This window comes from Anser cygnoides, chromosome 5, assembly GCF_040182565.1.
Source record: "Anser cygnoides isolate HZ-2024a breed goose chromosome 5, Taihu_goose_T2T_genome, whole genome shotgun sequence".
Lineage (NCBI taxonomy): Eukaryota > Metazoa > Chordata > Aves > Anseriformes > Anatidae > Anser > Anser cygnoides.
In genome coordinates, this window is record NC_089877.1 from 36,479,430 (window position 1) to 36,495,746 (window position 16,317).

The following is a 16,317-nucleotide window of genomic DNA, read 5'->3' on the forward strand; positions in this document are numbered from 1 at the left end:
AAAGAGCTGGACACCCTGCACACCGCAGTGTGCTGCACACAGCATCCTACTTGAGGCGAGAGAGTCATACCAATAGGCCAACGATCACTCTGGAGTAAGGAGACAAGAATGCTGGCAGAATGACACTATAAATAATTCACTGACACTTCAATGATCTCTCCTGGCACTGCTGAAACTTTAAAGGTGCTCCAGCTGCCAGACTGAAGTTAATCTGGACAAGGAAAAAAGTATACAAAGGACATAAGAATGACCCCACTGCCTTTCCTCAAGTACTCTCCAAACTGAAGCATCAGCAGCTGCACATCTTCCTCCCTCTCTCCTTCCTCTCCCCAGCTCCTCTGCTTTACCCTAATTAGCCAGGACGGAGACAAACACAGGAAAATGGAAAACTTATGCATTTCCAGCACTGGGAAGCTGTGTATGGGAGAAGCAGGGGGGGTGCAGTGAGACAATCTGGTCTCTGAGATGTGGTAGGTTACAGGATAATGTATGTGTAACCTATCTATACCTGCGGGCCTACGGGGACTTGCACGCTCAGCCTCGCTTCTGGCTGGATCTGGGACAGCGCTGAAGCCTTGCCACCGCTCAGCTACCGGATTTGGCAGCCCTGGCCAAATGCACAGGAACAGCTCGCTCTCTGACCCCGTCAGCTGGAAGGAGTTAGGGAACAGTAATGTCATCAGGATGGGAGTCAAAGAATCCAGAAATAAATCATCGAATCAGAGACAGGAAGGAAAGAAGATAAAGACACCGACGAGTACCACAACAGCCTGCCCCCTTAACGCCCCTCCCGCGGCTGCCAGCAGCAGGCATCACGTTCTGCTCCCTGCTGCCAGCCAGGCCCGCAGCGACCTTTCGCCACCCGCCCCCAGAGGACACGAGAGCCACACACCAGCACACTACACCCAATTTTCCTTCAAGTGCCCGCTTCTTCAGCACGTCCCAACTTTAGGGCAATCTGAGATGAGATTCCGTGCTGCCTTTTGCAGTTCGGAACAGGAGCTCGTAAGAAAAAGAACTGAAGGTGGGTTTTTCTCCCTCCACGAGGAAGGTGGAAATCATGCTCTTTAAATAGTTCCAAGTCCTCAGCGAGCGCCCTCAGTATAAACGCTGCAGAGAAGGCAGAGCTGTCCTTTAACTCAACCCCTTGAAAAATGCTCTGCACATGTAACTGATCTTAATTCAAATCGCATTTTACTATGCTGGCAAGGCACAAAGTAGAAGGACTCTGAAGAAACAGCACTGCTTCCCACTCACCGCAGCGGAGCAAAGTTTGCAGTTACACCGCAGGCACTGCATTCCACGCCAGCTACCGCCCCGAGTGAAGCCCGCAGCGCCGGGGGCAGAAGACTGGTCGGCTCCTCCCGAGCAGGACGAAGCCCTGCCCCGGGGCCGCGGTCCCCAGGCGCCCGAATGTGACTCGGACGGGGAGCAGAGCTGCTGCAGCCGGGCGCCATGGCTCCAGAGGTGAGCCACGCTCACGGTTTTGCTCGGCGACCAACTCGCATTGACTTCGCTACAGGTCAAAGAACCAGGATGTGCAGCTACAAAGTTATCAGTGGGTGAAAAAGAGCATTAAAGTGAGCTGTTTTTAAGAGGTAAGTGCAAAACAGTGGGTTTTACTCATGCAAGAAGGTCCATCCCCAAACACTTGCTGTCCCCGAGCCTTTCGCTGCCCTCACAGACTGCTAAAGCCCCCAGATTTCCTCCTTAAGCACGCCACCGCCCAGCAAGCAGGTACGCACCCATCTGAGGGCCAGCAAGGCACCGCCCCAGGCAGGTGCCTGCCTTCCACTGAATTTCGTTGGAAAACAGCACTACAAAACTAAGCCTCTTCGTTAATCCTTTTTTTTTTTTTTTTTCTTTTTGGTATTTCCTTCTCAACCCTCAGAAAGAGCAGCGTAACTTCGGAATTGCAGCTCCTTTCTGGTCGCCAAGTGCAGGTTTCCCTGATCCCACATGGTTTTGTCGCCAGCCTTTGCGCGCAGGGAGGTCAACTGATCTCCCAGAAGAGAGGAGTGCTGGGCGGACTGGGCAAAGTCCCGCAGTTAACAGAAACTGCAGGGGAAACGACAGCAGCTGTCTGCCCTGCTTTAGACAGGGAGGTAAAAGTGGATTCAGAAATATTTCCTCCGGCCCATCTGCTCGGATGGTTGCTAACCCCGCTCCCCAAGCACAGCTGCTCTGCAGAGGCCCCCGGTCTTTTTGCTGCCCCCCCCGCGCACAAAGGAGCGCTGAGCTGCCGACTTGGTCAAACAGCAGCAGGGCGGACTCGTGCATCTCGCCGCCCGCCTTGTAATTAACTCTGTGGCAGCAGAGCAGCGAGGCAGCCTTGAGGACGCGGCACAAAATCCCATCTCCTCTTCAGCGGAGAAAAACTCTAGTCAGGAGCCAATCGGGGAGAGAATGAAGCATATTAGTTTCCCACTCCAATCAAAGTAGAAATCTTTTTCCCACCTTTCTTGACAAATCCCCTTATAGTTGAGAATCCAAGCCCTTGCATCTCCTAGCTGTTCCCATAGGAACCTAACAGCCACAACTGCTTCCAACCTCATCGTTCTCCAACAGCAGAAATATCTAATGAAGTCTCGGTAGCCTTGCTCCTCTGCAGCAGGAATGTTACGCGTATTTGAAGAACAGATAGAGATCACGCTCCTCATCTCTTCTACTCCTGCTCCCTGCAGAAAGGGTCGCTGACCCTGGGATAAGCCTATCTTCCTCCCTATTCCCCTCTGCTAATCGGCATCTGCCACGTTTTCTCTCCAAAAAAATCTAGAGTTGGAACAAAAACTCCATTATGAAATGCCAGCTCCAGGAAAACTCCTGCAGAGAGGCAGCAGCCAGGTGCAAGGCACTTGAGCAAACACCACCATAATCAGCTAGAGTACAAGGAAGCCACCAGACACTTTTCGGGGAAGCAGAACCTGCTGATTCTCCAAGCTCAGACAAGCAGGTTCCAGTGTCTTCCTCTCCGGCACCGCACCTTAGCAAGAGGCTCGTGTGGCCAGACGCAGCAGACCGACGTGCAGCTCCTACTGCCGACACGAAAGCCGTAAGCGCAGACATCCCGGCATGACAAAGGGAACCCCGGAACAGAACAGGAAAAGGGGCTTCACTCACATTTCCCACCCAAAAGATTTCATATTAAAGATTTCAGCAAGTAAGTCAAACGTTAACTTGAACGAAGCCTGCTGGAAGGACTGAAAGTTCAACTTACTCTCTTCTTCGGGAGCGTTCAGCCCTTGTGGTTTAGGCCAGAGGCTGCAGAGCTGTATTTTCTCATGCTAGTCAAAGGGAGTGTTTTGGCATAACACCAGGTAACTTACAGCCGAATGGTTTGCAAAGCAAATCTATGTTAACATTGAGATTTTCATGTCATAAATCAGGTAATTTAAAGTGAAAAGGTTCCTGATTGCTTTAGCCACACCCTTTTCTGCATTTGCACTCAAAAGGATTTCGTTTCATGGCCACAATATATAAGGGGCAGTGACACGAAATGCAACTGACCTGCAGCTACGGCAACAGGGACAATTCCTTCCCTTTCTGCTCAACGCTGTTGTTTTCCAAAAGAACATGCCTCCTTGTCTAGTGCTGCGCTCACATGAACAAAAACTAAAAAGGCCTTATTCCTTGTGAACGCATTGAAGTGGGAAGCAAGACTCCAGCTTTCGTCTTTTGCTCTCTTCTGTTCAATTAAAAACCGATCCATTACGCTGCTTTCAAGTCTCTTTTTGTTTATTACAAATTAAGAGTTCACTAGAGAAATATGAGCTGAGCAACTGGAAAAGCAGAAGTTTTCATAGGATAAACACAAGAGCAGCTCAGGACATAAAGGCCCATCCTTCGCACATCATTAGTGTTTTAAAGAGTGATTAGCTCAGAGGACAGGCCAGGATATCCAGTGTTGCAGAGGCTTCCACGTTCCTTTTGGCAACCCCATCCTCCCCCCACACTAACCAAGCAACTCACCTCACTCAGAGAGCTGGCAGAAGCATCCCGTACACGTCCTGCAACTTGCTTTATATTAACGTGCATATTCTGAGAATAGGGTGAATTTCCTTCTACCTTCTTGATGCAAGAAATACTTTTGAGAGCTCAGAGTCATTAAAGCAGCCCCAGAACAAATCTGCTGTTTCACCTCCCTGGTTGCTACAGCATCGTCTCAAAATACGCAGCAATGCTAAGTTCTTATCAGGCTTTCAGTTAACACTATGCTAAAAGTTCAAGTCCCGCAAAAACTCATTTCCTCATCGTGTCCTTGATGCTGAACACTTTGTTCACCAACTCATTTCTCTGATGATGGCTATTGTCTCGAAACATCCATTTAACCTCACCCCACCACCATCTGCAGACCCAAGCGCACGCAGGAGCGCAGGCAAACAAGGAGGCGACAAGCTCTGTGGGATGAGAGCAGCGCGCAGCAGCAGGCTGAATTTCTCTGCTCTTTGCTGCTCCCAGTAGAAGGGAGATCACTATTTCTGTGGCCCCAGAAGCTGGTCAGAGTAGCTCATCACAAAATAGGTGCTGCATGTCCCAAAGAACATGGACACAACCATTGTACCTTCGAGCTCCTAACAGACGACTCTCAAGCCGTTCCAAGGAACAAACACCTGAGGAGCCAGGAGGATCAGGGACACAAAAACGGAGGTTTCTCACACTGAAGAGCACAGTTTGCATTGTTTGTTTCCTCCGTGCAAGTCTAGCGACTCAGAAGCATGTGGGCCTGCACTACACAAATACACGTCCAGCAAATTTGCACACTCAGTTACAGGAATAGACGTCTCTTCTCCCCAAACACCCGATACCCACCTCACGGTGGATTTTCAGGCTCCCTACCCACCCCTCCCTGAACAAGCTTATGCACATCACCCTTCACTGGCACAAATTAAACATACTTGATACTTCCTGTGCTTGCGTGCAAACTCACACACTGCATACTCCAAATTCACCAACTCTGTAAATATTACCAGCAGGCTCCCATGAGGCACTTGAGATGCATGCACCACACTTACTCAGCCGCCCGTTCGCAGAGGAACGAGCATTTTCTGCAGCGTCCCACATGGCTCCCACCTCCAAAACCGCCTGTACTAATTCCTCCACCTTCATCTGAGAGAAAGTCAGACCAAGGCCTCGGGGAATTGATAGATTCTCTTCCCCACCAGCAGCGAGCTGCGGTCCTATAAAAAGCAAAGTAAACAATTAACTAGCTAGCTACATGCAGCCCACAAAGATCTTTATCTCAGACTCTTCAGAGCCTGCAGAAGGCATCCAGGACAACACCGCATTTGTGGATGTCCCAATTTCCCGTGGAGTTAAAATTGATCACGGCCCCTGAGGCATTCAAAAGGGTTTGCTCTTAGAGATCTGGAAAAACATGTGCTACTTTTTCTTCTGTCCACAAAAATCAACAGGGATAAAAGACCGGTTTCCAAAAGCAAAGCACTGAACCAGGAATAAGCATGACATTTGGAGAGGAAAGGGCTTCTGGTGGAAGAATACCATGGTTTCCTGCAGAGAGAAATTTTAACACCACAATTATGCAAGGGCATTTTGCCCTGCACTCCAATAATGTCACTGAAGTTCGAGGAAAGCTCTGCTCTTTCCGGTTTTAGAACACGCACGTAACGTCTCAGGAAAAGCACCTCTCCCTCCCTCTGCACTTCATTATTCATGTGCCAAGTAGTTCCAGCCCCGTATTAACCTTGGAAGGAAGACTTGAAAGAAAGAGCAGCCTCTTTCTCTGCTAGAAAATAAGTGAAAATGACAAAGGTGAGGGGAAGAGCAATCCCGCAGCATGCAAATAGAGAATCTCTCATTACAGAAATCTGTCGTTATTCTGTCCATTCTACGCAGGGAAGAGCATCCACTACAACAGGAACGTAACGCAAGTCACAAAGTGCTGCTGCTTCATCTTCTTTTAAGGAAGAAACTTACCCACCATTCAACAGAGCAAACAGGAACTTTTCCCTTTCCTCTGATGGAGGATCACGGGCACAGGTTACCCCTAAGTAGAAGCTGAGGTTGGTACCTGAACGCCCTCCTTTGGGGGAGCGGCTGTCACCAGCAGACACTGGGATACCACAGAGACGGTGCCAAACAACCGAAGCAGGCAGAGCACAGTAACAAGAAGGGCGCATTGGTTTACAAGGTTAAATCCGGCTGAGAGGTAACGCAGTCACACGGGACCTTCAAAATGGAAGGACAGATTGTCTCGGTGGGGATATTCTGGGACACACGAGACAGGCCGCTGGGCTAGAAAAACTCCTCCGTTTCCAGAGGGTCAGAGGCAGACGCTCGAGGACTGGCAGGCACGCTTTTAAAAGAGGGCTTTTGCGAGTTCAGCAGCAGATGAGCAAACAGAGCGGCCCGCTTCCTGCTGCCGAGCCATTCGGCAACAGAGAGCCACACGGAGTTCATTTACTACTTCTCACATCTGGATCGCCGGAATCTGAGCTGCATTTCAACAAGGAAAGAATATAAATTTTGGCCATTCACAGGCATGCTAAGCATAAAGGGAAGTTATAAGATGGTACTAGGTTGAATTTTCAGGAAGAATGCACTTTTGACAGGTCCTGATACGCTCTACTAATGGAGTATGCAAGACAACAGAAGACAGGATTTGCCTTATTCAGGATAATCGCAGGCTGACCGAGATACTGCGAACTCCCAAAAACGCATCTGACTTGCTCTTCTATTATGGGAGATGAAATAGTTAATTTCCCACCCGAGAAAAGAGCACAGTTCTGCAAGATCATTGAGCAGATCACCTGGGGAAAAGGCAAGCCTCCAGACTTTTGAGCTGGAATCTATGTTCCAAAAATGCATCACGGCTGTATCTACAGCTGTAAACACCAGCAAGTATTGTGCCAAATCGTTTTTATTCTTCTTCCTAAAAGACGCAGAGCTCTAAATTCCAACTATATACATAAATCTGATAGGAGACCTTTCAGGGGAGAAATGCACTTAAGAGTTTTTATCCCTACCAGCCTGCCCAATTCTGTTGTACTTACTGCAATGACACAGTAACGAGATCCTGAATTTCCCCATTTCTTCCTATTATCCAGTTCAATTTTATTTAAGCTGGCCTAAGGGATTCACCATTTCATTTGCACATCTGTTGTTCTTCAGAAAAGACTGACTCAGTCTAGAAGCCTGCCTGGATCTGAACTCGGGATCTCCCAGGTCTGTGCCGACAATCGCACCTCTAGGCCAACAAACCCAACGCAGACATTACACAAGACAGACACAGCAAAGGCTTAGAGCACCTACGCACTTAAGGTAGTCCTTACACATTTCTTGACTAATGACTCCTAGGATCGACAAACACTGGTTAAAACTATCTCGCCACAGCTCCACAAGAGGAAGAGGATCTGGCACAAACCACCCAGTACCAGCGAGTCTGCCCTTTCAGCAAGGAGCACAGTTAGGAGCGTAGCTCCTCACGAACACAACAGACTCGCTGCTTGGATGCTCCAGCAAACCTCCCCGCCTCACGTGTCACCAGGCTGCACCACGGAAGGATCCCAGCAGCGAAGGTGGGCAAGCAGGCTACCATAAGGGATCACCAGCGCTCGCCCACCCCTAACGCTGCCCATGCCCTGGCAGGAGCCAGGGCCTGGCACAGACGCCCTGAGCACGCCTGGCATCCGTCTCGGGGCCCCTTAGGGCACAAGGATGCTCCCACTCCGCACTCCGAAGATGGAAGCGCGCGCAGCAGCACAATCCTACCTCTTTTTTATGCACCTCGTTTGTGCATAAGGTTAGGGAAATGAGAGCAGCTTAAACAACTCCATAGGAGACGATGCACCTTACTGTTAGCTTGCTAGAGAAGTTACCGCTGCACCAGGTTTCTCCCTCTATTGCTGCCTGCTGAATAGCACCTTTGCCTGATGAAATGGTATGTGAAGAGCACAAGGAAAATTACAATTTTTAAGGCTCTAGATTGTATCTTGCTCCATCCTGTTTGCAGGGAGAAATTCTTATTAAGGTCATGGATCTCACTGAGGAATCTACTTGTAGTTTTAATTCCACACACAGGGAATGCGCAAGAACCAAAAGAGGGCTGCCTATCGAGTTAACTTGACTGAACTAAAAGCCATGAATTCTCATGCAACTCCCCCAGACATTTAGAGGCAACCTGAGGGAGACCAAGAGGAGGGGCAGAAACCGCAGTGCAGGAGAAGGGAGAATTTCCAGGGGGCTGCCAGAGCCCCACTATCTGCAGGAACATGCGTCCAGTTAAAGGAGCATTCGTGCAGAAGCAGACTGACTGTACGCTTGGCGGTTAAGAGCCCACAACAAAACTCCTTGTTCGACAGGCAGTCTCTGCTTGCCACGCACATTTTTTACTCTTGCTACAAGGAAGAGTAAAATAATCAGCAATCTTTTTTATTTCATCTTTTAATTTGACATCTTTTCAAGCAAATCCAGTCTATGAGGTAAGGAACTTTCAACCTTTTGCTGGACGGGGCAGAAGAAAGAAGGAGGATGGAAAAGAACAGAAAAGAAGAAATACATGACTGAAGAGAGAGGGCACATTTCTTCCTTGGGCTCAGTAGGAATTTAATTCAAAATCACCAACAAGGTACAGCAGCGTCATGCTCTGCATTTAAAATCAAACTGTGTATGCATTTTATATTAGGATATTCCACTTTACTGGATGTTGCTTCTCAAATATAAAAATGTCAGTTTTCACGTTCATTGTTATCGCTCTTTAAAGCTTGCACTAGTGCTTCAAATAGTTAAGTGACTTCTTAAGCAGATCACTTCAGGGTACATTCCTGTATATGCTCAGTTCTATAACGCGCTTAGGATCCAGATGCCAGGCACCATATGACAAACTCACGCACCCAAACAAGCAAGCAGGATAAGAAGAGCGCTGAGAATCTTGTACTACAGAATTACACATAGAGCAACTGCACTCGGAGGAGACGAAATACATACGGTATTACTGGAGAGCAGGCTGAGATCTAGCAAACAGGATCCTAGTTTTTACTTTTTCCAGCATACGCTTTTCTCCATTTCTTATTAAAACCAGAAAAAAATAGTTTTAATTTCTTCCTTCTTAAAAGTTCAAAGCTAGAAAGACTGTGCAGCAGGCTTTTAAAAAAAAATATACATACATATATTCTTCCTGAGATTTCTCTTCGAAAACACAAGAGCCAGCAAGCGTTAGCTTGAAGCTGGAGGAGTGTAGTTCTAACTAGAAGTATCACAACCATTCCCACCACCATCAACATGCACCACGCGTGTTTGTTCTGGCAGACGTGCACTTAAGCTAGATTCTCATATATGTACACCGAAGAATAAAGATATCAGCACAAAGCAGCTAAAAGCTTGATTTACTCTTGAAGAATCTATTCCAGCAGGAATAACCATCCCAAAGCTATCCACTAATCTCAAGAGTCCCTTTGTCACAGTCCTGATAGCACAAAGGGCACTTTCATAATCCCCTTCCCCGCCTGAAGTCTTCCTTCGGAGAAGTAATCGGCCCCACAGCTCTCTAGAGGAGAACCAAAATAGTTTCACTCCTCTAAGCATCTCCACTGCTGTCTCTTTAAATATAACTTCCTCAAACTGCAACGCTGAATCCAGCTCAGGATGTACTTATTCATCAGCTGGATCATTGTCAGCACCAGACTCTTAGCTTTAACCATGTATTATTAACTGCTACCTAGGTGGCAGGCTGAAAAGCCAAGTGTGGTGTTTCCTTAGAGGAAAAGCAGGGTGCAGGCAGACTGCCCAACATAAAAACTACGTGTTCCAGAGGAGATACAGGACTTCGCTACTCAAGGAAAGAAGTCTCAAACAACTTTCCCCTGCCAGCAGGCTGAACAGAACCCCTGCTGTTTTAATGCAAGGAAGATCATGAAATTATAGGCAGGGCCGTAAATGACTCAAAGCGCCACATTACCTAGCTGAAGCTGCGTGGGGTACCGAGCATCACGGGGCTCGCGCTCATATGTTTCCTACATGTCCCCAGCTTGCTGGTCCTTCCCTGGAAGGCACCCACAAAAGCAAAAAGATTTAGATTTGCATTGCTTTAGGAGGGTTTCATAAGCCACAAAGGCTTGGAAGAAGTGCACGAATCCTGCTTGTGAATTCATACAATTTTATTGCAACTCAGAAACCAAAGTGACCTAGTTTTCATGATCTATCTCAAAATTAATTCACTGCTGGAATGAGGCTGCATATGAAACACCTCTCCGCCCGGTTTTGCTCTTGGCACTCTAAAAAGCCATGGAACATCTGCATCTTCAGCACCCTAGGATTAAAGCTTGCATCCCAAAGAAACAACCTGAACTTCCCTTGGATTACATGACAATCCACAGCTGGCATGCTCAGATCCCACAGGGAACGCCAAACTTTTGCAGAGGGAAGCAAAGACAGGCGGGGCTGAAAAAACATGCAAATTAAGTGGGTCTGTCAAAGGGTAGCTAGACAGCTTGCAAGTCTTCTTCGCCAGCCTCTGGTTAGATGCACACAGCGCTCAAGGGATGCATAAAAATCTTCTCTGTGAACAAACTGAGGTAGACATGGGACAAGGAACACAGCATCTCTGTTTCCACACGAAATCCAAAAACACATCCGCGCACTCACGTACACTCCAATTTTTCTGTTGTCATAATTATTTGCTCACAGGAATTTTGAGTTTCATAAAAATTAAAGCTGCCACGATTTAGTAGAACGCACTGAGAGACAAGTCTTTTCAACTCTTTTAAACAGTTTCTTATCTACATTCATTTTTTATCAGGCAGACCAACGAGCATTTTCATTTACCCTATTTCTCCTCTAGTTTTTACCACAACTTTGTCATCAGAGTGGCTATTTTTGACCTTTCCACTTTTCTGTGACTAGTAGGTTTCTCAGTTTTAACCATTCAGATCATGTTGTTGCGCAACTGCTCCTTCCTAGGACTTGAGAAGAGGAACTGGTAGACACAGCCGAGTGAAGTTTGCCTTTTTTGTTGCCCATTTCTGGCAATGATTGAGCCATCAGGAAGTTACAGAAATCTCAGTTTCTGATAATTCTGATTTCATTTTGCAGACAGTGATCAAGGGGATCTAGCCCGATGCCTTACGTTCAAATAGAATTCTGATCAAATCTCCTTTTACAGGCCAGCGCCATCGAGGTTGGCACAGCAGTACGTACATAGCTCAAAAGGTCAAGCCCAGAGCTTCATTCCCTTCATAACATGCTATAGAGTAAAAGTTTTCGTAAAACAACAGACATAGTAAGTCCCAAGTCTGTTATTTAACCACTGATTAAAAGTTTTTCTCTTTTCCAAAGAGTTTTGGTTACAGAGGTACTGGACTACATGCCTTACAGCATAGCAGGTGCTGTTCGTGTTTCTCTAAGGATCTTGCATTTCTCTAAGGATCTTGCCCTGTAGCCACCACAGGGCTGCACAGACACGCGTTCACTAGGCTGAGCAGTAATACAATCAGCAGCTTGAAGAACCCAATGCAACTTTTATGCCACAGAAAGCTAACACCTAGCACAACGATAACCGGGTAACTTCATCCAGACCACGTATCCTACTCTGAAAACCTTCCAGCAGTGCCTGATAGATAACCCTTCCTCCCCAGTCACAAGCAGACCTCCTTAACGGTGTAGACACTTCCCCACTAGACACACATTTCACTGAAGCAAATGTCATAAAACCCAAAGATTAAAGAATCTGTCTCTACAGAAGCCACTTCCTACAATTTCATTATCTCCCAACCACGACTATTTTAAAGACACTCAGCCTGACCGCAAGAGCTCAGACGCTTCTCCCTGCTCAACCAGAGAACGACAGTCAGCGGGATGTGGCAACTCCTCACCAGGTAGCACAAGGTTTTATCCTCGCAGGCGGGTAATCTCCTTCCCACCTTGGCAGAGGTTATGCTTTCCTCCAGACCCATTTTTCTTTTAACGAGCTGGCTAATCCACCCAACAGAGATTTGCGGCTTTCAATACGCAACGCTTACAAGCGCTCCGGCGTCCCAGGAGCTGGATATACTATCTCTGGCAATCCCTGTGCTATTTCCCCGCTCGGAACCGGCTGCAAGCACCACGCTGCCTACACCAGGACCTGCAGACTCTGCAACCACCAGTTCTATATTCCGAGCGGCAACCGAGCCCGTCCCGACCGTACAGGCACCAGCTCCCGGAACGTGCCCAGCGTGAGTCGTGGCCGAGCAGCCTGGCAACGCCCCAGCTCTGGGGTCTCAAGGCGATGCGTGCGCCCTTTGCTTCGCGAAGCACGCGGGTCTCTGACCTTAGCCGCGGATCCCTCCGGTCAGGGCTCGCCCCCCGCCGTGGCGGACGCATGTCGCAGGAGCGCTGCCAGAGCCGGGAAACTTTTCCACGCGCCGGTCCCTGCGGAGAAGCGGTAACGGCTGACAGGGAGAAAGAACCCGCGCGCCACGCCCGCCACCGAGCCACCGCCGGTGCCCCCCCCCCCCCCCCCCGCCCCGCCCCGCGAGGCACCGGCACCTCGCCTTGACGGGCGGGGCCGGTACCGGGGCCTGCCCCCGGCGGGCCCCAGGGCAGCACGGGGAGGCCCCGCCGCCGGCCTCGGGGCCCGCCCGGGCTGGGAGCCGGGGGCTCGGCTCCGCCCGCGGCAGCCCCGCTCCGCTCATCCCCGCCCCGCGGGCACGGCTCCGCCGCACCTGCCGGCCGGCCCGGGCGGGACGGAACGGGGTGAGGAACCGGCCGGGGCCCGCACCTGCCGCGGGGCCTCCTGCCCGCCCCGGTGCCCGCCGGCGCAGGCCGCGGGGGGCGCCGCCGCCCGCCCTCACCTCTCTGCCGCCGCCGCCGCCGCCAGCGCCGCAGGCCCGGGGCCGCCGCCGCCGCCTCCATCCCGGGGCCTCGCGGCCCCCCGATTCTCCAACGCCGCCTCCGCCCGTGCCGGGGCCGCCCCCGCCCGTGCCGGGCCGCCCACTGCGTCAGCTTCGTAAGGGCCGCTACGCACCCAGCGGTCACCATGGCGACGGCTGGCAGGGGAGGGGGAGCGGGGAGGTCGGGGGGAGGCGGCGGCGCCCCCTGGCGGGCCCGGCCCGGCCGCGGCCTGAGGCGAGCGGGACCCGGGTGGAGCCGGGCCCGGGGGCACCGCGGCAGCCCCGGCACGGCCGTCCTCCGCCTGCCCCCCGGGGAGGTCCCCCCGGAGTCCCCCAGCGCTGCCCCGGTCCCCCCCCCGCAGCCCCATCCACCGGCGGTGCCCCCCGGGCACCTCTCAGCCAAAAGCTCCCTCCCGGTGTAGCGGGACGGAGAGGGAAACGAGGCCTCTGCGAGGCTCAGAGGGGTGCCCAAGGACATCGCTTAGAGGCTTTTACTGCAAAAGAATAGGAAAGTAGCAAAAGCCATCTCCGGTGGTACGAGTACAGGTCCCAGAAAACAGGCAGGTTCATCCAGCAGGGGTTAGCGGCACACACGTTTCTGTCCGTTCCTCCTCAGAGCAAGGGGAGCTCCTCAAATGGCCCACTCGGTGCACGCCGCCGTACCTGGAAAATAAAACAGCCCAACAGAACTATAGGTGGTGGAAAAACTTCCAGCAAAAGCTTTGAAGCTCCGGTATTCATTGATGCTGAGATCTTTGTATACTGCGCAGGCAAGGGAATTGCACTCATGCTCATTTTAAGTCCCTTTATCTTGCCAGACAGGTGTAAAGTGGCTCCGGTTTAGATGAAAAGCTGGTGCCAAATATAGCGTTTGGAGAAATCGTTTCACCCCGCGTTGTGGCACTTCCAAGGCCTCCTGTCAGCACGAGCCGTTCCTGGCAGAGCTGAGCCAACGCGGTGGGCAGGCGCCCCTGGGAGCTCCGAAACCTGCAGCAGACAGAAGCAAGCGTCTCATGAAAGCTATACCTGACTTTTACTAATGAAAAAGCAATCAGCTGCTGTCCAAGACTTTCAATTCAAGCAGTGGTAAGGAGTATATAACAGTCCGGATGCTGCCAATTAACCTACACAACTCATCACAGGCAATTAGCTCAGGTGTTCAGCACGAGCAGCCCCAGCCATCCGTGCCCGACTGGAGCTGCTCCTTAAGCAAGGATCTGACCACATTTACAGCCCAGCCCCAGCAGCAGAGCACATCACAGCTATTGCCAGCTCTTCATCAAAACTCCTGTGGCAGTGACACAATTTGCAAACAAATTTGGACTTTTTGTGTAATGATGTTTCCTTAACACTCCCTCGAGTGTTAAGGGAAGGACTCAACACCCCCCAGAAGTCCCCCATCTCTGCCCCTGCGCCACACAGGCATCGCCCTCTGTCCTCCTTGCGAGGGTGGGTGGAGGAGCACCGCGGGTAATGACTGCTTGCCAGAAAATCTGCCTGATTAAGATATTAATGGGAGCGCATTATAAGAGAGATGTTTGCTAAGCCTCAGAGAACCACCTCAGCCCTGCTGAACCTGATCCTCACTTACATCCTCTGTAGCAAGTACATTACCTTACAAGCTTCCCAGCCTGGGGAAAATGAAAGAGTTCGGCTTCGAGTGCCCAGGGCGATGGCACAGAAACGTACATGCATCAGTGACAAGCCCTACATCTTAGAAGAGATATAGGAGAGCAGAGTTACAACATCAAAGATAACATACATCATCTGGGTCATCATCATGGATAGCTCAGACACATGCCTATTAGGGCTCACTTACACAGGCTGCTTGATTGCCTCTTCATCAGGAAATCAAATCCACCGACACAACTGCTGGTTTCTCAAGAAAACCTTTAGCAGCAACTCTGGCTTAGTAAATTGCTGCCCCTTACTCATGCTTGGACTATACCCCACTTTGTGCAGTCAAGCTCAGCTGAAAAATAACCCAGGGATAAAAGATGGCACAGAGGTGGTCTGTCACCACGCCCCTGGATCGCCAAATGACAGCCATCCAGGACAAGCAAGGAGTCCAGACCGCTGCAGCCAGCCTTGGCTGGGTGCTGGCAAGCTCTGTGACATGCCAGCAGTGCACAGGAAGGATGTGATCAGCGGAGAACCAACAGCTCTGCTGATCCGAGGGTCCTGTGGAAAGCCAGTGGGATGCTGGAGTTAAGGATCACATCATCCTAAACCTTAAAGCAAAACAAGATCCTCCACAGGAAATTTGGAAAAGTATCAAGGCTCTGAAGTGTATAAACCCAGGAGCCACCAGCTTCTAAAAATAGCTGCCTACATGGGAAGCTGTTTTATTATTATTATTATTATTCAGTTTGTTTTAGTTACCACCACCCCCAAGCACAGCACATCCAATTGAACTGCTCTTAAATCAGGCTCCTGCTTGCCTCACAGAGCCAGACAGCTCATTACTCCGTGGTAATGAACCCCTCTCCTTGGTCCCAGCCCTACCCGTTTCCCTGAACTTCTCCATAAGAGTTGCTGTAATATCATAGGGGCCAGGAAAAAAAAAAAAAAAAAAACCACCACATTAACAGAAATCCTACATGGGATCTTCCGAGAGCACAGCAGCCTGCTTGACACCAGGCTTCAAACACCCAGGCGCCTTCTGCCTCCTCTTCAAGCCCTGTGAGACCCCAAACCGGGGTAAACCCCATCACCCGGCTTTGTGCCAGGCTCACCTCCACTTCCCTGCAGGTTAAAACTGCCTCGAGATCACTTTCAAGGTCAGTTTTGGGGGTCTCACCACCAGATGATTGTCCCACAGCTTCTTCCACCACACGTGCTGGGAAAGCGAGCCATCTCCAGCTGCTCTGTGGTGCCTGAGCTGCATGCAGAGAGAAGCCAGGACCCAGCCCCTGCGGAGGACCCCGGTGCTGGGTACAGTTTTGCACAGCTAAATTCAAGGAGAAAGCCGCTAGGACAGGCAGATGAGGGATAACGTTGCCCCGGTGTTCCCCTCGGAGGAATGCCCCCCACACCTCACCTGCCATCTCTCACTCCGGGGAACGTCGATCAACCGCGTTTCCACAGGAGAGTGCCTGCAAATCAGAGAAACGCCGCACTGTTGCCAATGCCAGATACAACCAGAATTGGAGAACTTTAAAAAACGAGCCAGTAGGGTTCCCTGGCCCCCAGTTCCATCGTATCAAGTGCCTGTCTTCGCTTTCAGCACCGCCATAGCCGTGCCTCCCCAGCCTGGCAGCTCTCCTTCACCACCCAGTGTCATCTCCTGCCTGCAATCAGCCCGAGCCATCAGCTCCTACTACCCAAGTGTTTCGAAACCAGTGCCTTCAGGCTGATTCTACCCAGTTTAGGAGAAGCTCCCCACAGACTGGCCGCCAGGTCTATCACTATCCATGACCAGAGCTCCCTGAAAACCTGCTCTGCCTCGATGGTCACAGAAACAGCCCCAGTCCCAACACACACAGGCACCACA

General features: G+C 50.6%; 1 protein-coding gene across 1 annotated transcript in view; it reads right to left on the reverse strand.

Annotated features, from left to right (window-relative positions):
* The window catches only part of DAGLA (diacylglycerol lipase alpha), a 71,535-nt gene extending 59,166 nt beyond the window's left edge, over window positions 1–12,369 (reverse strand). The window contains exon 1 of the mRNA XM_048053074.2: window positions 12,263–12,369. The gene's annotated coding sequence lies outside the window, so the exon portion shown is untranslated. The remainder of the gene's footprint in view (window positions 1–12,262) is intronic.
* Between the last annotated feature and the right edge of the window lie 3,948 nt (window positions 12,370–16,317).